We start from the raw sequence: 19883 nt of genomic DNA, 5'->3' as shown, positions 1-19883 counted from the left end.
CAAGAAGAAGTAAGAATTGCAGTTGCAACAAACCCTTGCTTGCCTACAAAGAGAGCAGCAATTTGGATTTGTTACTATGTTACCTGGAAGAATAACAAACTGTGCAAGGATGGAGGTTGTAGGAGCAAAGAGAAGTTGTCTGTAAAGTTGGTGGATGCCTATTTTCCATTTTGCAGTCCCTTGTCTCCCTCTTGTGGCCTCCTGGAGGCAAGTAGCTGTGCAAAAAAAAGACAGCCTGGCGGCCGGCTGTTGCAGTGTTGCCCTCTCAGGCAACACTGAGTGACTGACTGAGCCGCACCGTCTTATATAAAGTTCAGACGGAACTTTGCACGTGTCATAGTGGAGCCCTCAGGATTCCAGAGCCAGCTTTCTGACATCATAATGGGGCCTGCCTCAGAGATAAAAGCCTGGGCCCAGGCAGTGTTGGTCAGTGCTGCTCAGCAGGCAGCACCGGACTGGATTGGATTAAAGCTGATACAAGGTGTGAAGGAACAAGGGGTGGCTGTGGGCATGCACTTGCTGCCGCTGCCAGTGTTTATCTGCATGGCAGGAGGGCATTTGGGCGTTGCCAGGAAGGCGTTTTTATGTAGATTCCTCCTCCTCTTTCAGCACTGCATTGTGGTGCAAGCAAAAGAAGCAAATCCTGTCTGGCTTCCTCTCCGGCCTTTATTCACCTCCCTCCCGCTTAGTAGCTGTAAATGTGTGTGAGCCTGCAGGGCCCCATGGAATTGCCTAGGAGTAGGCTGAATCAATCGCTGCAAGGGGTGAACAGCAGTATTAGGCAGGCTCGGTCAACGGCCGGCCCATTCGGGTTATCGCTTCTCGGCCTTTTGGCTAAGATCAAGTGTAGTATCTGTTCTTATCAGTTTAATATCTGATACGTCCCCTATCTGGGGACCATATATTAAATGGATTTTTCGAACAGGGAGATGGAAATAGAGCTTGCTCTGTCCACTCCACGCATTGACCTGGTATTGCAGTATTTCCAGGACCGGTGCACCCTTCCCTTATGTGTTGACTAAAATCAGATTCCAAAAGTGCTATTTGTGTTTGCTATTGTTTTTGTCTTTCTGATGGGATCTCCCCTTTTAATCCCATTATTTCAACACCTGTTGGACAATGCATTTGTACAGTCATGTGTGATAATGAGCTCATTTATTAAATGCAATTAATTAATACATTGCCACCTCTTGTTGTGTGTGTGTGTGTGTGTGTGTGTGTGTGTGTGTGTGTGTGTGTGTGTGTGTGTGTGTGTGTGTCTTCTGTGTTTCTGTGTTTCCGGCATTTCACATTGGAACAGCTCATTCACCTTCCTTGTCTTCTCTCCGCCCTCCCTTTTAGGTAAGTTAAAGAGCTGCACCTGAGCCAGCCACTGATTGATGCAGCACCACAGTCAAATAGTGGAGTGGAGTGGAGTAGGGGAACAGCAAACAGCCATTAAAGCAGCCAGCCGCCTACCCGCCACAATGGACCTACCTGTGTACACTAGATGGATGTGATGGAATGTACTGTCGTCCCTACATTTCAAGAAGAAGTAAGAATTGCAGTTGCAACAAACCCTTGCTTGCCTACAAAGAGAGCAGCAATTTGGATTTGTTACTATGTTACCTGGAAGAATAACAAACTGTGCAAGGATGGAGGTTGTAGGAGCAAAGAGAAGTTGTCTGTAAAGTTGGTGGATGCCTATTTTCCATTTTGCAGTCCCTTGTCTCCCTCTTGTGGCCTCCTGGAGGCAAGTAGCTGTGCAAAAAAAAGACAGCCTGGCGGCCGGCTGTTGCAGTGTTGCCCTCTCAGGCAACACTGAGTGACTGACTGAGCCGCACCGTCTTATATAAAGTTCAGACGGAACTTTGCACGTGTCATAGTGGAGCCCTCAGGATTCCAGAGCCAGCTTTCTGACATCATAATGGGGCCTGCCTCAGAGATAAAAGCCTGGGCCCAGGCAGTGTTGGTCAGTGCTGCTCAGCAGGCAGCACCGGACTGGATTGGATTAAAGCTGATACAAGGTGTGAAGGAACAAGGGGTGGCTGTGGGCATGCACTTGCTGCCGCTGCCAGTGTTTATCTGCATGGCAGGAGGGCATTTGGGCGTTGCCAGGAAGGCGTTTTTATGTAGATTCCTCCTCCTCTTTCAGCACTGCATTGTGGTGCAAGCAAAAGAAGCAAATCCTGTCTGGCTTCCTCTCCGGCCTTTATTCACCTCCCTCCCGCTTAGTAGCTGTAAATGTGTGTGAGCCTGCAGGGCCCCATGGAATTGCCTAGGAGTAGGCTGAATCAATCGCTGCAAGGGGTGAACAGCAGTATTAGGCAGGCTCGGTCAACGGCCGGCCCATTCGGGTTATCGCTTCTCGGCCTTTTGGCTAAGATCAAGTGTAGTATCTGTTCTTATCAGTTTAATATCTGATACGTCCCCTATCTGGGGACCATATATTAAATGGATTTTTCGAACAGGGAGATGGAAATAGAGCTTGCTCTGTCCACTCCACGCATTGACCTGGTATTGCAGTATTTCCAGGACCGGTGCACCCTTCCCTTATGTGTTGACTAAAATCAGATTCCAAAAGTGCTATTTGTGTTTGCTATTGTTTTTGTCTTTCTGATGGGATCTCCCCTTTTAATCCCATTATTTCAACACCTGTTGGACAATGCATTTGTACAGTCATGTGTGATAATGAGCTCATTTATTAAATGCAATTAATTAATACATTGCCACCTCTTGTTGTGTGTGTGTGTGTGTGTGTGTGTGTGTGTGTGTGTGTGTGTGTGTGTGTGTGTGTGTGTGTGTGTGTCTTCTGTGTTTCTGTGTTTCCGGCATTTCACATTGGAACAGCTCATTCACCTTCCTTGTCTTCTCTCCGCCCTCCCTTTTAGGTAAGTTAAAGAGCTGCACCTGAGCCAGCCACTGATTGATGCAGCACCACAGTCAAATAGTGGAGTGGAGTGGAGTAGGGGAACAGCAAACAGCCATTAAAGCAGCCAGCCGCCTACCCGCCACAATGGACCTACCTGTGTACACTAGATGGATGTGATGGAATGTACTGTCGTCCCTACATTTCAAGAAGAAGTAAGAATTGCAGTTGCAACAAACCCTTGCTTGCCTACAAAGAGAGCAGCAATTTGGATTTGTTACTATGTTACCTGGAAGAATAACAAACTGTGCAAGGATGGAGGTTGTAGGAGCAAAGAGAAGTTGTCTGTAAAGTTGGTGGATGCCTATTTTCCATTTTGCAGTCCCTTGTCTCCCTCTTGTGGCCTCCTGGAGGCAAGTAGCTGTGCAAAAAAAAGACAGCCTGGCGGCCGGCTGTTGCAGTGTTGCCCTCTCAGGCAACACTGAGTGACTGACTGAGCCGCACCGTCTTATATAAAGTTCAGACGGAACTTTGCACGTGTCATAGTGGAGCCCTCAGGATTCCAGAGCCAGCTTTCTGACATCATAATGGGGCCTGCCTCAGAGATAAAAGCCTGGGCCCAGGCAGTGTTGGTCAGTGCTGCTCAGCAGGCAGCACCGGACTGGATTGGATTAAAGCTGATACAAGGTGTGAAGGAACAAGGGGTGGCTGTGGGCATGCACTTGCTGCCGCTGCCAGTGTTTATCTGCATGGCAGGAGGGCATTTGGGCGTTGCCAGGAAGGCGTTTTTATGTAGATTCCTCCTCCTCTTTCAGCACTGCATTGTGGTGCAAGCAAAAGAAGCAAATCCTGTCTGGCTTCCTCTCCGGCCTTTATTCACCTCCCTCCCGCTTAGTAGCTGTAAATGTGTGTGAGCCTGCAGGGCCCCATGGAATTGCCTAGGAGTAGGCTGAATCAATCGCTGCAAGGGGTGAACAGCAGTATTAGGCAGGCTCGGTCAACGGCCGGCCCATTCGGGTTATCGCTTCTCGGCCTTTTGGCTAAGATCAAGTGTAGTATCTGTTCTTATCAGTTTAATATCTGATACGTCCCCTATCTGGGGACCATATATTAAATGGATTTTTCGAACAGGGAGATGGAAATAGAGCTTGCTCTGTCCACTCCACGCATTGACCTGGTATTGCAGTATTTCCAGGACCGGTGCACCCTTCCCTTATGTGTTGACTAAAATCAGATTCCAAAAGTGCTATTTGTGTTTGCTATTGTTTTTGTCTTTCTGATGGGATCTCCCCTTTTAATCCCATTATTTCAACACCTGTTGGACAATGCATTTGTACAGTCATGTGTGATAATGAGCTCATTTATTAAATGCAATTAATTAATACATTGCCACCTCTTGTTGTGTGTGTGTGTGTGTGTGTGTGTGTGTGTGTGTGTGTGTGTGTGTGTGTGTCTTCTGTGTTTCTGTGTTTCCGGCATTTCACATTGGAACAGCTCATTCACCTTCCTTGTCTTCTCTCCGCCCTCCCTTTTAGGTAAGTTAAAGAGCTGCACCTGAGCCAGCCACTGATTGATGCAGCACCACAGTCAAATAGTGGAGTGGAGTGGAGTAGGGGAACAGCAAACAGCCATTAAAGCAGCCAGCCGCCTACCCGCCACAATGGACCTACCTGTGTACACTAGATGGATGTGATGGAATGTACTGTCGTCCCTACATTTCAAGAAGAAGTAAGAATTGCAGTTGCAACAAACCCTTGCTTGCCTACAAAGAGAGCAGCAATTTGGATTTGTTACTATGTTACCTGGAAGAATAACAAACTGTGCAAGGATGGAGGTTGTAGGAGCAAAGAGAAGTTGTCTGTAAAGTTGGTGGATGCCTATTTTCCATTTTGCAGTCCCTTGTCTCCCTCTTGTGGCCTCCTGGAGGCAAGTAGCTGTGCAAAAAAAAGACAGCCTGGCGGCCGGCTGTTGCAGTGTTGCCCTCTCAGGCAACACTGAGTGACTGACTGAGCCGCACCGTCTTATATAAAGTTCAGACGGAACTTTGCACGTGTCATAGTGGAGCCCTCAGGATTCCAGAGCCAGCTTTCTGACATCATAATGGGGCCTGCCTCAGAGATAAAAGCCTGGGCCCAGGCAGTGTTGGTCAGTGCTGCTCAGCAGGCAGCACCGGACTGGATTGGATTAAAGCTGATACAAGGTGTGAAGGAACAAGGGGTGGCTGTGGGCATGCACTTGCTGCCGCTGCCAGTGTTTATCTGCATGGCAGGAGGGCATTTGGGCGTTGCCAGGAAGGCGTTTTTATGTAGATTCCTCCTCCTCTTTCAGCACTGCATTGTGGTGCAAGCAAAAGAAGCAAATCCTGTCTGGCTTCCTCTCCGGCCTTTATTCACCTCCCTCCCGCTTAGTAGCTGTAAATGTGTGTGAGCCTGCAGGGCCCCATGGAATTGCCTAGGAGTAGGCTGAATCAATCGCTGCAAGGGGTGAACAGCAGTATTAGGCAGGCTCGGTCAACGGCCGGCCCATTCGGGTTATCGCTTCTCGGCCTTTTGGCTAAGATCAAGTGTAGTATCTGTTCTTATCAGTCCTTGTAAGGATAGATAGCTCGGAGAACCACTGGGGGCTATAAACACTAGCTTAGCGATCCAAGAGCGTTCCAGACGAAGCCGGCGACGAACTGCGGAGAAGAACCAGCGAAGACGACGATCCAGAAGGGAGAAGCCGCCATCGAGGAAGAAGCTCCGGGAGATCGCTGCCGGGAAGAAGAAGGAGAACTTCGGAGAAGAGCCGCTGCTGAAGGGGATCTTCGAAGAAGCTCGGCCGCAGAAGAAGAAGCTCGACGAGGAACCGCTGCGGAAGAAATTTCGTGGAAGAACCTCGGCCAGCAAGGAGAAGATTTGCATAGCTCCGCCCCCTTCGGGAAAGAGCTATCGAAGATCCTCCCCAAGCGACAGGAACAGCTGGAAGAAGCCATGGCCTCAACCAGCAACCCTGCCACCCAGAAGGAGAAGGCTGATGGACCAGGTGAGCCGGCCCAGGCCAGGACATCTCCTCCTGAAGCCTCCTCAAGCCAACAGGCCACCAGGAAGCCGAACCAGGCTGCTCCAACCCTGGAGCCCTGGATGAAGCAGACGGTGGCCCTGAAGCTCAAGGAGGTGGACGGGAGAGTGCCGGACATGACGGAAGAAGTGTTCTGCCAGAAGATGCTCCTGGATCAGGGCTTCGCTAAGCCGGAGACCATCAGTATCCAGGCCTTCATGACCGGGATGTTCTTCGTGACCTTCGCTTCGATCAACATCTGCAGAAGGTACTGGGAGATGGTGAAAGCGGCGAGGCCTGAATCCCCTTTCTCTCGCTTTGTGGGCAACTGCCCTGTCCAAAGAGAGGAAAGGCGGGTGACGGTCTCAATGCGGAACCCACACACCCCCGGCAAAGACATCACCACGCTCCTGAAGCGGTTCTGCACAGTGGTGAGGGAACCCACCCACATCCTGAACGGACTCGGCTTCTGGACTGGCAAGTGGTCGGTAATCGTCCGACTGAACAAGGATTCGAGCGCGGAAGACGGCCTCCAGCACCTGCCCCAGTCATTCTCGCTGGGCAACTCCTACGGCCTCATCTATTACCCGGACATGCCGCAGATCTGCAGGAGATGCAGCAAGAAGGGTCATTCGGTGAGGGACTGCAAGGAGGACGCCTGCAAGAACTGCCGGGTAACAGGACACGAGACCAAAGACTGCCCGAAACGGACAATGTGCAACCTCTGCGGACAAGCAGCCCACTCTTACAAGGACTGCCCGAAGAGGGATCGATCCTGGGCAACTGTAGCAGCGAAAGCTCCAGCCAGAGGGAACCCCGCCCCAGCCAGAGCTCCAGCGGCACAGAAGACCGGGAAAAAGAAGGATGGTAAGAAGACGACAGTCCCTCCCCCCCCTCTCCCGGCCCTCCCTCGCCCTACCCTTCCCACCCTCCCTCGCCCGGCCCTCCCCACCCCCCCGTCCCCAACCCCTGTCACCCCCACTGAGGCTCTCACCTTCTCCTACCCACCCATCTCAGTGGTCCTGTCACCTGCACCTCTCCCAACCCAGCCTCCCTTCTCCCCAGCTCCAGCAGCACTAACATCTTCCCCTCCAGCTGCTGGAGTCCTCTCCCTGGAGGATTTTCCCCCTCTTGTCTCCTCAGGTGCCATCCAGAGGAAGAGAAAGGTGAGGGACAGCCCAGCTGCTGAGTCCTCAAAGCGACAAGTCGTGGAAATCTGCGAAGATTCCCTTGCGCAGCAGGAGGAAATGGAGCAGATGGTAGAGGAACTCGTGTCTGAACCTGAGGTCATCGACTTCACAACAGACATCCAGGTGGCTACAATCCTGGAACAATTTCTGTCAGAGGGCCTGCTGGATCTTTCGGACCCGCCAGGCGAGGAGGATCCGCCCGACCGGACTGGTAACTAAGGTGTATCGTTTGCACTAACCTTCTTTATTCTCCCCCATGGCTGCTAAACTTAACATCTTTAGCCTCAATGTGAGGAGTGTTAGAGATAGGACTAGATGTCAGATGGTGCTAACTTTTCTTTCCAAGCAGTCGAGTGATGTATTTATGCTGCAGGAATGTACTCTCCCCTCTTCCAGGTCATACCATCATCTGGCCAGGCAGTGGACCCATGGCCCGTCCTACTGGTCTGGTGGGGGCGACTGTAAGTCTGCAGGGGTTGCCATCCTGATTAGGGGAAGCGTATTTACTGTTGACTCTGTCCAGGAGCTCGCCTGCGGCCGCTTGTTGGTCGTAGACGGTTCCTGGGCAGGAGAGCCGATTAGGCTCATCAACGTATACGCTCCCCCTATGAAGGCTGAGCGCCTGGAACTATTCCAGACCCTGCGGACCCAGCTCGCCACCACTAGGGCAGTGGTGATGGCCGGGGACTTCAACTGCCCCATCGAAGAGGATGGACGAAGTTCCGGCACTTCAATCAAACTGGATGTCAGTTCCAAACTGCTTATCGAGATGGTAACCGAAGCATCCTTGCAGGACGTTGTGGGCTCCATGGGGATCGGCTCTGTGAACTATTCATGGAGCCGACCCGATGGCTCACTTCGTTCTCGGATTGACTTTGTGTTCACCTCCCGGGCAGTCAAGCAGCATGGGCACTCCATGATCCCCTGCTTCTTCTCTGACCACAGGGCCATTCTCTTCCGGGGTGCCATTGGCCACGGTTTTCCTCCCGGCCCTGGCTCCTGGAAGCTGAATTGTGCCCTGCTGGAAAGAGAGGAGGTACTGGCGGAACTTAGAGACGCCTATATTGTTTGGAGGAATGATAAAGTTTTCTTTGACAAAACCTGTGACTGGTGGGAATATGTTAAAGTTGAATTTCGTTGTTTCTTTCAGGCAAAAAGTCGTCAACAGGCGTGTGAGAGGAAGAGAGACTTCAGAGAGATGCAGCGTCAGCTGCGATCCCTGCAAGACCTCCTTCAATGCGGCTGGGACGTCAGGAAGGAGCTGGAGGAAGCCAAAAAGGGCCTGAAAAGGCACTTTGAGGAGGAATCCAAGCGAATTGTCTTTCGTTCCAAGGTGGAGAACCTGGAGAAGGGTGAGAAATGTAACTCGTTCTTTTTCAGGAAACTCCATGCCGGCCACACGCCCCTGAAGGAACTCCGAGATGAGACCGGAAACATGCATTCTGGGAAGAAGGAGGTGATGGGAGTCGTCACAGACTACTACCGAAGCCTCTACTCCCGGAAAACCACTGACCCCGAAGCCGCCGATAAATTCCTGTCAGGTATCACTAATCATCTTGATCCTGCAGGTACGGAGGCTATGGATGTACCCCTGACGGTGGAGGAACTGCTCTCTGCCGCTAAATCCTTCAGACCCGGCAGGACCCCGGGCAGTGATGGTCCCCCAGCAGAGCTCTATGTAGCGCTGGGGGACTTGATCTGTCCGGACCTGCTGGAGCTCTATGAGGAGATGGTGGTGGAGGGTAGAATGCCACCGTCCTTGAGAGAAGGCATGATCACGATCTTGTATAAACGGAAGGGGGAGAGATGTGACCTGAAAAACTGGCGTCCCATCTCTCTCCTGAACGTGGACTACAAGATCCTCGCCAAAGTATTGACCAACAGACTGAAGGTTGTCATCGGACAGATCATCGGATCGGACCAAACCTGCGGCATTCCTGGCCGTAGGGTGGCCGACAGTCTTGCCCTGGTGAGGGACACGGTGCATTACATGCAAAGCCGCCGTACACACGCGGCCCTGGTCAGTCTGGATCAGGAGAAGGCTTTTGACCGGGTCTCTCACGAATTCATGGGTAAGGCTCTGCGTAGGCTGCGGCTTGGCAGGTTGTTCTGTTTGTATGTTAACCTGATGTATTGCGACATTTACAGCTCGGTGCTGGTGAACGGCTGGAAGACTGACCCCTTTCCTGTATCGTCGGGGGTTAGACAAGGCTGTCCTCTTTCACCTCTCCTTTTTGTTTGTGTTATAGAGCTCTTCGCAGAGGCTATCCGGCAGAATGGAGAGATCAGAGGGATCACCGCACCAGGTCCAGGACACTTCGAGGTCAAATGCTCGCTGTACATGGACGACGTGACCGTCTTCTGCGCTGACCAGAGTTCGGTGACTGCACTCGTCCAGACCTGTGAGGAGTTCGGACGCGCTTCAGGGGCAAAAGTCAACTGCGGGAAGTCGGAAGCCATGCTCTTCGGAAAGTGGTACCTGCCTTCTCCTGCCTCCTTCCCGTTTACTATCAAGCCGGACTTCATCAAAATTCTGGGAGTCTGGTTCGGTAAGGAAGGTGCAGCCCTAAAGTCGTGGGAAGAACGCTTGGCCAAAGTCAACCAAAGGATCGGACTGTGGAGCCTCAGACAACTCACTATTGAGGGCAAAGCAATGGTCCTGCGTAACGAAGTCTTGCCTGTGCTACAATACACTGCACAGGCATGGCCCCCTCTTGCAACGGTCTCGAGGGCCATTACCAGGACTGTGTTTCGCTTCATCTGGGGCTCGAAAATGGACAGAGTAAAGCGGACTGTTATGTACAAGGAGCCCCGCAAAGGTGGGAAGGGTATACCCGACATTCCCACTCTGCTGCGGATCGCTTTTGTATGTGACTGTGTTCGTAGGACTCTGAGGACAGCAAACGGCTCTGCGGGCAAGGCCATGTCCCGCTACTTCCTCCTTCCCCTCTGGCGAGGTTTTGGCTGGGATAAGTGGGACAGCTCCTTCCCTTACAACTGGCACGCTCCCTGGTTCTACGGAGATGTCGTCCGGTTTGTGAGGGAGCATCAACTGGAGGGTCTTAAGCCCGACTTGTGGAAACCTAAGACGATCCACAAGCACATCAGAGCAAAGGACTCACTGGAGTTTGTTCCAGGGCTTCATGCCGACACGTTGGAGACTGTTTGGACTAACGTGTCATCTGACAGGTTGACCAACGGGCACAAGGACATTTCATGGATGGCCATCCAGGGAGGACTGCCTCTTAGGTCATTCATGCATGCCCGCAACCTGTGCAAGACCCGGTACTGCCCCAGGTGCCCCTTCACGGAGGAAACATCTTTGCACATTTTCTGGCAGTGCCCCTTTGCACAGGGTCTGTTGAAAGCCTTGGAACACGAACTCAAGGACTCAGTTCCCAGGAACAGACTGTCGTACCGCTCGGTACTTTATGGACTATTTCCTGGGAATACCACGGATGGAGCAATCCAGGAAGCCTGGCGCCTTATGAACTGTTTTAAGGACGCTATATGGTTCGCCAGGAATCGTCTGATTTTGCGGAGAGAGAGTGTGTCCGTCCAGGACTGCCGCAGGCTGATCCACAGCCTGCTCAGAGACTATTCCACCTGGGACAGCCCGGACGTCGATGAGGAAGAGGACTGATACTCCCCTTCCCCCCACTCTCCCTTCTTGTGTGTTGTCTTTCAATAAAGCTTCGGGCCTGTGATTTCCCCCTTCCCTATCCCCTCCTACCCACTCCCCTATCCCATCACTTGTCTGTAATGCTTTGTTGTTTGGCGTTAGTGAATGCAAGAATGTTAGTGTAGCATGTGGTGTAATGTATAGCATAGGCTAGCCTGTACTGTGTATTATACTGCCATGTTATGTTTGACGACTGTTATTATTTATTATTTGCTGCTTCATGGCTTGCGCTGCGTCGCAGTAATGTTTGTATGATGACGATTGATTGTCAATAAAGCAATTTTCAATCAAAAAATCTGTTCTTATCAGTTTAATATCTGATACGTCCCCTATCTGGGGACCATATATTAAATGGATTTTTCGAACAGGGAGATGGAAATAGAGCTTGCTCTGTCCACTCCACGCATTGACCTGGTATTGCAGTATTTCCAGGACCGGTGCACCCTTCCCTTATGTGTTGACTAAAATCAGATTCCAAAAGTGCTATTTGTGTTTGCTATTGTTTTTGTCTTTCTGATGGGATCTCCCCTTTTAATCCCATTATTTCAACACCTGTTGGACAATGCATTTGTACAGTCATGTGTGATAATGAGCTCATTTATTAAATGCAATTAATTAATACATTGCCACCTCTTGTTGTGTGTGTGTGTGTGTGTGTGTGTGTGTGTGTGTGTGTGTGTGTGTGTGTGTGTGTGTGTGTGTCTTCTGTGTTTCTGTGTTTCCGGCATTTCACATTGGAACAGCTCATTCACCTTCCTTGTCTTCTCTCCGCCCTCCCTTTTAGGTAAGTTAAAGAGCTGCACCTGAGCCAGCCACTGATTGATGCAGCACCACAGTCAAATAGTGGAGTGGAGTGGAGTAGGGGAACAGCAAACAGCCATTAAAGCAGCCAGCCGCCTACCCGCCACAATGGACCTACCTGTGTACACTAGATGGATGTGATGGAATGTACTGTCGTCCCTACATTTCAAGAAGAAGTAAGAATTGCAGTTGCAACAAACCCTTGCTTGCCTACAAAGAGAGCAGCAATTTGGATTTGTTACTATGTTACCTGGAAGAATAACAAACTGTGCAAGGATGGAGGTTGTAGGAGCAAAGAGAAGTTGTCTGTAAAGTTGGTGGATGCCTATTTTCCATTTTGCAGTCCCTTGTCTCCCTCTTGTGGCCTCCTGGAGGCAAGTAGCTGTGCAAAAAAAAGACAGCCTGGCGGCCGGCTGTTGCAGTGTTGCCCTCTCAGGCAACACTGAGTGACTGACTGAGCCGCACCGTCTTATATAAAGTTCAGACGGAACTTTGCACGTGTCATAGTGGAGCCCTCAGGATTCCAGAGCCAGCTTTCTGACATCATAATGGGGCCTGCCTCAGAGATAAAAGCCTGGGCCCAGGCAGTGTTGGTCAGTGCTGCTCAGCAGGCAGCACCGGACTGGATTGGATTAAAGCTGATACAAGGTGTGAAGGAACAAGGGGTGGCTGTGGGCATGCACTTGCTGCCGCTGCCAGTGTTTATCTGCATGGCAGGAGGGCATTTGGGCGTTGCCAGGAAGGCGTTTTTATGTAGATTCCTCCTCCTCTTTCAGCACTGCATTGTGGTGCAAGCAAAAGAAGCAAATCCTGTCTGGCTTCCTCTCCGGCCTTTATTCACCTCCCTCCCGCTTAGTAGCTGTAAATGTGTGTGAGCCTGCAGGGCCCCATGGAATTGCCTAGGAGTAGGCTGAATCAATCGCTGCAAGGGGTGAACAGCAGTATTAGGCAGGCTCGGTCAACGGCCGGCCCATTCGGGTTATCGCTTCTCGGCCTTTTGGCTAAGATCAAGTGTAGTATCTGTTCTTATCAGTTTAATATCTGATACGTCCCCTATCTGGGGACCATATATTAAATGGATTTTTCGAACAGGGAGATGGAAATAGAGCTTGCTCTGTCCACTCCACGCATTGACCTGGTATTGCAGTATTTCCAGGACCGGTGCACCCTTCCCTTATGTGTTGACTAAAATCAGATTCCAAAAGTGCTATTTGTGTTTGCTATTGTTTTTGTCTTTCTGATGGGATCTCCCCTTTTAATCCCATTATTTCAACACCTGTTGGACAATGCATTTGTACAGTCATGTGTGATAATGAGCTCATTTATTAAATGCAATTAATTAATACATTGCCACCTCTTGTTGTGTGTGTGTGTGTGTGTGTGTGTGTGTGTGTGTGTGTGTGTGTGTGTGTGTGTGTGTGTGTGTCTTCTGTGTTTCTGTGTTTCCGGCATTTCACATTGGAACAGCTCATTCACCTTCCTTGTCTTCTCTCCGCCCTCCCTTTTAGGTAAGTTAAAGAGCTGCACCTGAGCCAGCCACTGATTGATGCAGCACCACAGTCAAATAGTGGAGTGGAGTGGAGTAGGGGAACAGCAAACAGCCATTAAAGCAGCCAGCCGCCTACCCGCCACAATGGACCTACCTGTGTACACTAGATGGATGTGATGGAATGTACTGTCGTCCCTACATTTCAAGAAGAAGTAAGAATTGCAGTTGCAACAAACCCTTGCTTGCCTACAAAGAGAGCAGCAATTTGGATTTGTTACTATGTTACCTGGAAGAATAACAAACTGTGCAAGGATGGAGGTTGTAGGAGCAAAGAGAAGTTGTCTGTAAAGTTGGTGGATGCCTATTTTCCATTTTGCAGTCCCTTGTCTCCCTCTTGTGGCCTCCTGGAGGCAAGTAGCTGTGCAAAAAAAAGACAGCCTGGCGGCCGGCTGTTGCAGTGTTGCCCTCTCAGGCAACACTGAGTGACTGACTGAGCCGCACCGTCTTATATAAAGTTCAGACGGAACTTTGCACGTGTCATAGTGGAGCCCTCAGGATTCCAGAGCCAGCTTTCTGACATCATAATGGGGCCTGCCTCAGAGATAAAAGCCTGGGCCCAGGCAGTGTTGGTCAGTGCTGCTCAGCAGGCAGCACCGGACTGGATTGGATTAAAGCTGATACAAGGTGTGAAGGAACAAGGGGTGGCTGTGGGCATGCACTTGCTGCCGCTGCCAGTGTTTATCTGCATGGCAGGAGGGCATTTGGGCGTTGCCAGGAAGGCGTTTTTATGTAGATTCCTCCTCCTCTTTCAGCACTGCATTGTGGTGCAAGCAAAAGAAGCAAATCCTGTCTGGCTTCCTCTCCGGCCTTTATTCACCTCCCTCCCGCTTAGTAGCTGTAAATGTGTGTGAGCCTGCAGGGCCCCATGGAATTGCCTAGGAGTAGGCTGAATCAATCGCTGCAAGGGGTGAACAGCAGTATTAGGCAGGCTCGGTCAACGGCCGGCCCATTCGGGTTATCGCTTCTCGGCCTTTTGGCTAAGATCAAGTGTAGTATCTGTTCTTATCAGTTTAATATCTGATACGTCCCCTATCTGGGGACCATATATTAAATGGATTTTTCGAACAGGGAGATGGAAATAGAGCTTGCTCTGTCCACTCCACGCATTGACCTGGTATTGCAGTATTTCCAGGACCGGTGCACCCTTCCCTTATGTGTTGACTAAAATCAGATTCCAAAAGTGCTATTTGTGTTTGCTATTGTTTTTGTCTTTCTGATGGGATCTCCCCTTTTAATCCCATTATTTCAACACCTGTTGGACAATGCATTTGTACAGTCATGTGTGATAATGAGCTCATTTATTAAATGCAATTAATTAATACATTGCCACCTCTTGTTGTGTGTGTGTGTGTGTGTGTGTGTGTGTGTGTGTCTTCTGTGTTTCTGTGTTTCCGGCATTTCACATTGGAACAGCTCATTCACCTTCCTTGTCTTCTCTCCGCCCTCCCTTTTAGGTAAGTTAAAGAGCTGCACCTGAGCCAGCCACTGATTGATGCAGCACCACAGTCAAATAGTGGAGTGGAGTGGAGTAGGGGAACAGCAAACAGCCATTAAAGCAGCCAGCCGCCTACCCGCCACAATGGACCTACCTGTGTACACTAGATGGATGTGATGGAATGTACTGTCGTCCCTACATTTCAAGAAGAAGTAAGAATTGCAGTTGCAACAAACCCTTGCTTGCCTACAAAGAGAGCAGCAATTTGGATTTGTTACTATGTTACCTGGAAGAATAACAAACTGTGCAAGGATGGAGGTTGTAGGAGCAAAGAGAAGTTGTCTGTAAAGTTGGTGGATGCCTATTTTCCATTTTGCAGTCCCTTGTCTCCCTCTTGTGGCCTCCTGGAGGCAAGTAGCTGTGCAAAAAAAAGACAGCCTGGCGGCCGGCTGTTGCAGTGTTGCCCTCTCAGGCAACACTGAGTGACTGACTGAGCCGCACCGTCTTATATAAAGTTCAGACGGAACTTTGCACGTGTCATAGTGGAGCCCTCAGGATTCCAGAGCCAGCTTTCTGACATCATAATGGGGCCTGCCTCAGAGATAAAAGCCTGGGCCCAGGCAGTGTTGGTCAGTGCTGCTCAGCAGGCAGCACCGGACTGGATTGGATTAAAGCTGATACAAGGTGTGAAGGAACAAGGGGTGGCTGTGGGCATGCACTTGCTGCCGCTGCCAGTGTTTATCTGCATGGCAGGAGGGCATTTGGGCGTTGCCAGGAAGGCGTTTTTATGTAGATTCCTCCTCCTCTTTCAGCACTGCATTGTGGTGCAAGCAAAAGAAGCAAATCCTGTCTGGCTTCCTCTCCGGCCTTTATTCACCTCCCTCCCGCTTAGTAGCTGTAAATGTGTGTGAGCCTGCAGGGCCCCATGGAATTGCCTAGGAGTAGGCTGAATCAATCGCTGCAAGGGGTGAACAGCAGTATTAGGCAGGCTCGGTCAACGGCCGGCCCATTCGGGTTATCGCTTCTCGGCCTTTTGGCTAAGATCAAGTGTAGTACCTGCTCAAGCTGAGGTTAGTAATCATCCCTGCCGGTGGTACGTGGGCCATCGTAGGGGGATGACAGAACGCCGAGGTGAGGGCAGGGAACCACAACGGTCATCGCTCTGGTGTACGCATTTGGTTTAAAGGTACCATTTGTAGGTGACCAGGCGACCGCCGGATCGAGGTCAGGAGGTCGGGTAGTTTGAAAGCCCGAGTTGCTATGTGCCCCAGGGCTGGTGACCCTGGGGTGCCCTAACTCACTGGGGGTGGGATCCCACTGAGTGAAGGCACACTTGCACGCACTCTTCTTTCACACTTTTAAGCACACACCTTTATTCTCCCGGCCTTCTGGCTGGGAGATGAGGAATTTTTATATACCTGGCGGATGTCCAGGCTGTATCACAGCGCACATCCACTTATTTAATTTTGTTTTTCACTGTGTGTTTGTCACGTTTGTCACAAGGATTTTGGGATGCGGTGCCCTTTTGGGACCCTCCTGAGGTCTAGGGGGAAAATGTGTGGCCTTCTGGTTCCTTTTTCCCCTGCAACCCGGCCTCCCTTCTTCGGAGGGGAGGTGCAACTAGGATGCAGGCTCCTAGGTGGACACTGGGGTGGCAGCCCAGGTAGAAGCCTAGGAGTGTGTTTGGGTCTCCCTAAGCTTCGGCGAGGGGGGACCATCGATCCTTGATCCTCTAGGCCTATGGTTTGGAGGGTCAGGGAATGGTTATGCGGGGCCTCTCTCTTTTAAGAGAAGGGCTGCGATAGACCGCATCCTTGTGCACTTTTTGTGTGGCACCTCTGCACTTTTTATGCACTTGGGTGATAGAAAGCACGACTCGGGCTTTCAATAAAAAAAAAAAAAATCTGTTCTTATCAGTTTAATATCTGATACGTCCCCTATCTGGGGACCATATATTAAATGGATTTTTCGAACAGGGAGATGGAAATAGAGCTTGCTCTGTCCACTCCACGCATTGACCTGGTATTGCAGTATTTCCAGGACCGGTGCACCCTTCCCTTATGTGTTGACTAAAATCAGATTCCAAAAGTGCTATTTGTGTTTGCTATTGTTTTTGTCTTTCTGATGGGATCTCCCCTTTTAATCCCATTATTTCAACACCTGTTGGACAATGCATTTGTACAGTCATGTGTGATAATGAGCTCATTTATTAAATGCAATTAATTAATACATTGCCACCTCTTGTTGTGTGTGTGTGTGTGTGTGTGTGTGTGTGTGTGTGTGTGTGTGTGTGTGTGTGTGTGTGTGTGTGTGTGTCTTCTGTGTTTCTGTGTTTCCGGCATTTCACATTGGAACAGCTCATTCACCTTCCTTGTCTTCTCTCCGCCCTCCCTTTTAGGTAAGTTAAAGAGCTGCACCTGAGCCAGCCACTGATTGATGCAGCACCACAGTCAAATAGTGGAGTGGAGTGGAGTAGGGGAACAGCAAACAGCCATTAAAGCAGCCAGCCGCCTACCCGCCACAATGGACCTACCTGTGTACACTAGATGGATGTGATGGAATGTACTGTCGTCCCTACATTTCAAGAAGAAGTAAGAATTGCAGTTGCAACAAACCCTTGCTTGCCTACAAAGAGAGCAGCAATTTGGATTTGTTACTATGTTACCTGGAAGAATAACAAACTGTGCAAGGATGGAGGTTGTAGGAGCAAAGAGAAGTTGTCTGTAAAGTTGGTGGATGCCTATTTTCCATTTTGCAGTCCCTTGTCTCCCTCTTGTGGCCTCCTGGAGGCAAGTAGCTGTGCAAAAAAAAGACAGCCTGGCGGCCGGCTGTTGCAGTGTTGCCCTCTCAGGCAACACTGAGTGACTGACTGAGCCGCACCGTCTTATATAAAGTTCAGACGGAACTTTGCACGTGTCATAGTGGAGCCCTCAGGATTCCAGAGCCAGCTTTCTGACATCATAATGGGGCCTGCCTCAGAGATAAAAGCCTGGGCCCAGGCAGTGTTGGTCAGTGCTGCTCAGCAGGCAGCACCGGACTGGATTGGATTAAAGCTGATACAAGGTGTGAAGGAACAAGGGGTGGCTGTGGGCATGCACTTGCTGCCGCTGCCAGTGTTTATCTGCATGGCAGGAGGGCATTTGGGCGTTGCCAGGAAGGCGTTTTTATGTAGATTCCTCCTCCTCTTTCAGCACTGCATTGTGGTGCAAGCAAAAGAAGCAAATCCTGTCTGGCTTCCTCTCCGGCCTTTATTCACCTCCCTCCCGCTTAGTAGCTGTAAATGTGTGTGAGCCTGCAGGGCCCCATGGAATTGCCTAGGAGTAGGCTGAATCAATCGCTGCAAGGGGTGAACAGCAGTATTAGGCAGGCTCGGTCAACGGCCGGCCCATTCGGGTTATCGCTTCTCGGCCTTTTGGCTAAGATCAAGTGTAGTATCTGTTCTTATCAGTTTAATATCTGATACGTCCCCTATCTGGGGACCATATATTAAATGGATTTTTCGAACAGGGAGATGGAAATAGAGCTTGCTCTGTCCACTCCACGCATTGACCTGGTATTGCAGTATTTCCAGGACCGGTGCACCCTTCCCTTATGTGTTGACTAAAATCAGATTCCAAAAGTGCTATTTGTGTTTGCTATTGTTTTTGTCTTTCTGATGGGATCTCCCCTTTTAATCCCATTATTTCAACACCTGTTGGACAATGCATTTGTACAGTCATGTGTGATAATGAGCTCATTTATTAAATGCAATTAATTAATACATTGCCACCTCTTGTTGTGTGTGTGTGTGTGTGTGTGTGTGTGTGTGTGTGTGTGTGTGTGTGTCTTCTGTGTTTCTGTGTTTCCGGCATTTCACATTGGAACAGCTCATTCACCTTCCTTGTCTTCTCTCCGCCCTCCCTTTTAGGTAAGTTAAAGAGCTGCACCTGAGCCAGCCACTGATTGATGCAGCACCACAGTCAAATAGTGGAGTGGAGTGGAGTAGGGGAACAGCAAACAGCCATTAAAGCAGCCAGCCGCCTACCCGCCACAATGGACCTACCTGTGTACACTAGATGGATGTGATGGAATGTACTGTCGTCCCTACATTTCAAGAAGAAGTAAGAATTGCAGTTGCAACAAACCCTTGCTTGCCTACAAAGAGAGCAGCAATTTGGATTTGTTACTATGTTACCTGGAAGAATAACAAACTGTGCAAGGATGGAGGTTGTAGGAGCAAAGAGAAGTTGTCTGTAAAGTTGGTGGATGCCTATTTTCCATTTTGCAGTCCCTTGTCTCCCTCTTGTGGCCTCCTGGAGGCAAGTAGCTGTGCAAAAAAAAGACAGCCTGGCGGCCGGCTGTTGCAGTGTTGCCCTCTCAGGCAACACTGAGTGACTGACTGAGCCGCACCGTCTTATATAAAGTTCAGACGGAACTTTGCACGTGTCATAGTGGAGCCCTCAGGATTCCAGAGCCAGCTTTCTGACATCATAATGGGGCCTGCCTCAGAGATAAAAGCCTGGGCCCAGGCAGTGTTGGTCAGTGCTGCTCAGCAGGCAGCACCGGACTGGATTGGATTAAAGCTGATACAAGGTGTGAAGGAACAAGGGGTGGCTGTGGGCATGCACTTGCTGCCGCTGCCAGTGTTTATCTGCATGGCAGGAGGGCATTTGGGCGTTGCCAGGAAGGCGTTTTTATGTAGATTCCTCCTCCTCTTTCAGCACTGCATTGTGGTGCAAGCAAAAGAAGCAAATCCTGTCTGGCTTCCTCTCCGGCCTTTATTCACCTCCCTCCCGCTTAGTAGCTGTAAATGTGTGTGAGCCTGCAGGGCCCCATGGAATTGCCTAGGAGTAGGCTGAATCAATCGCTGCAAGGGGTGAACAGCAGTATTAGGCAGGCTCGGTCAACGGCCGGCCCATTCGGGTTATCGCTTCTCGGCCTTTTGGCTAAGATCAAGTGTAGTATCTGTTCTTATCAGTTTAATATCTGATACGTCCCCTATCTGGGGACCATATATTAAATGGATTTTTCGAACAGGGAGATGGAAATAGAGCTTGCTCTGTCCACTCCACGCATTGACCTGGTATTGCAGTATTTCCAGGACCGGTGCACCCTTCCCTTATGTGTTGACTAAAATCAGATTCCAAAAGTGCTATTTGTGTTTGCTATTGTTTTTGTCTTTCTGATGGGATCTCCCCTTTTAATCCCATTATTTCAACACCTGTTGGACAATGCATTTGTACAGTCATGTGTGATAATGAGCTCATTTATTAAATGCAATTAATTAATACATTGCCACCTCTTGTTGTGTGTGTGTGTGTGTGTGTGTGTGTGTGTGTGTGTGTGTGTGTGTGTGTGTG

The 19883-nt window shown here is 50.1% G+C and overlaps 8 non-coding genes and 3 pseudogenes across 8 annotated transcripts; all 11 read left to right on the top strand.

Moving 5' to 3' along the window:
- Positions 1–814: 814 nt before the first annotated feature.
- LOC142723063 (U2 spliceosomal RNA) lies at positions 815–1005 on the top strand. Its single transcript, XR_012875281.1, has one exon. It is a non-coding gene; the product is annotated as a U2 spliceosomal RNA (small nuclear RNA).
- A 1334-nt stretch (positions 1006–2339) lies between these two features.
- LOC142723056 (U2 spliceosomal RNA) lies at positions 2340–2530 on the top strand. The gene has a single exon (XR_012875277.1). It is a non-coding gene; the product is annotated as a U2 spliceosomal RNA (small nuclear RNA).
- A 1338-nt stretch (positions 2531–3868) lies between these two features.
- On the top strand, positions 3869–4059 carry LOC142723044 (U2 spliceosomal RNA). The gene has a single exon (XR_012875276.1). It is a non-coding gene; the product is annotated as a U2 spliceosomal RNA (small nuclear RNA).
- A 1322-nt stretch (positions 4060–5381) lies between these two features.
- LOC142723018 (U2 spliceosomal RNA) lies at positions 5382–5483 on the top strand (annotated as a pseudogene).
- Positions 5484–11019: 5536 nt separating this feature from the next.
- Positions 11020–11207, top strand: LOC142722973 (U2 spliceosomal RNA). The gene has a single exon (XR_012875229.1). It is a non-coding gene; the product is annotated as a U2 spliceosomal RNA (small nuclear RNA).
- Positions 11208–12541: 1334 nt separating this feature from the next.
- Positions 12542–12732, top strand: LOC142723032 (U2 spliceosomal RNA). Its single transcript, XR_012875274.1, has one exon. It is a non-coding gene; the product is annotated as a U2 spliceosomal RNA (small nuclear RNA).
- Positions 12733–14066: 1334 nt separating this feature from the next.
- LOC142723020 (U2 spliceosomal RNA) lies at positions 14067–14257 on the top strand. Its single transcript, XR_012875272.1, has one exon. It is a non-coding gene; the product is annotated as a U2 spliceosomal RNA (small nuclear RNA).
- Positions 14258–15561: 1304 nt separating this feature from the next.
- LOC142723026 (U2 spliceosomal RNA) lies at positions 15562–15631 on the top strand (annotated as a pseudogene).
- Positions 15632–16419: 788 nt separating this feature from the next.
- On the top strand, positions 16420–16600 carry LOC142722981 (U2 spliceosomal RNA; annotated as a pseudogene).
- Positions 16601–17940: 1340 nt separating this feature from the next.
- LOC142723008 (U2 spliceosomal RNA) lies at positions 17941–18131 on the top strand. The gene has a single exon (XR_012875263.1). It is a non-coding gene; the product is annotated as a U2 spliceosomal RNA (small nuclear RNA).
- A 1318-nt stretch (positions 18132–19449) lies between these two features.
- Positions 19450–19640, top strand: LOC142722996 (U2 spliceosomal RNA). Its single transcript, XR_012875249.1, has one exon. It is a non-coding gene; the product is annotated as a U2 spliceosomal RNA (small nuclear RNA).
- The last annotated feature ends 243 nt before the right edge of the window (positions 19641–19883 follow it).

This window comes from Rhinoderma darwinii, unplaced genomic scaffold (assembly GCF_050947455.1).
Source record: "Rhinoderma darwinii isolate aRhiDar2 unplaced genomic scaffold, aRhiDar2.hap1 Scaffold_546, whole genome shotgun sequence".
In the NCBI taxonomy this organism is placed as follows: domain Eukaryota; kingdom Metazoa; phylum Chordata; class Amphibia; order Anura; family Rhinodermatidae; genus Rhinoderma; species Rhinoderma darwinii.
The sequence above is the reverse complement of the archived record's forward strand: the minus strand, read 5'-3'. Positions and strand labels throughout refer to the sequence as shown.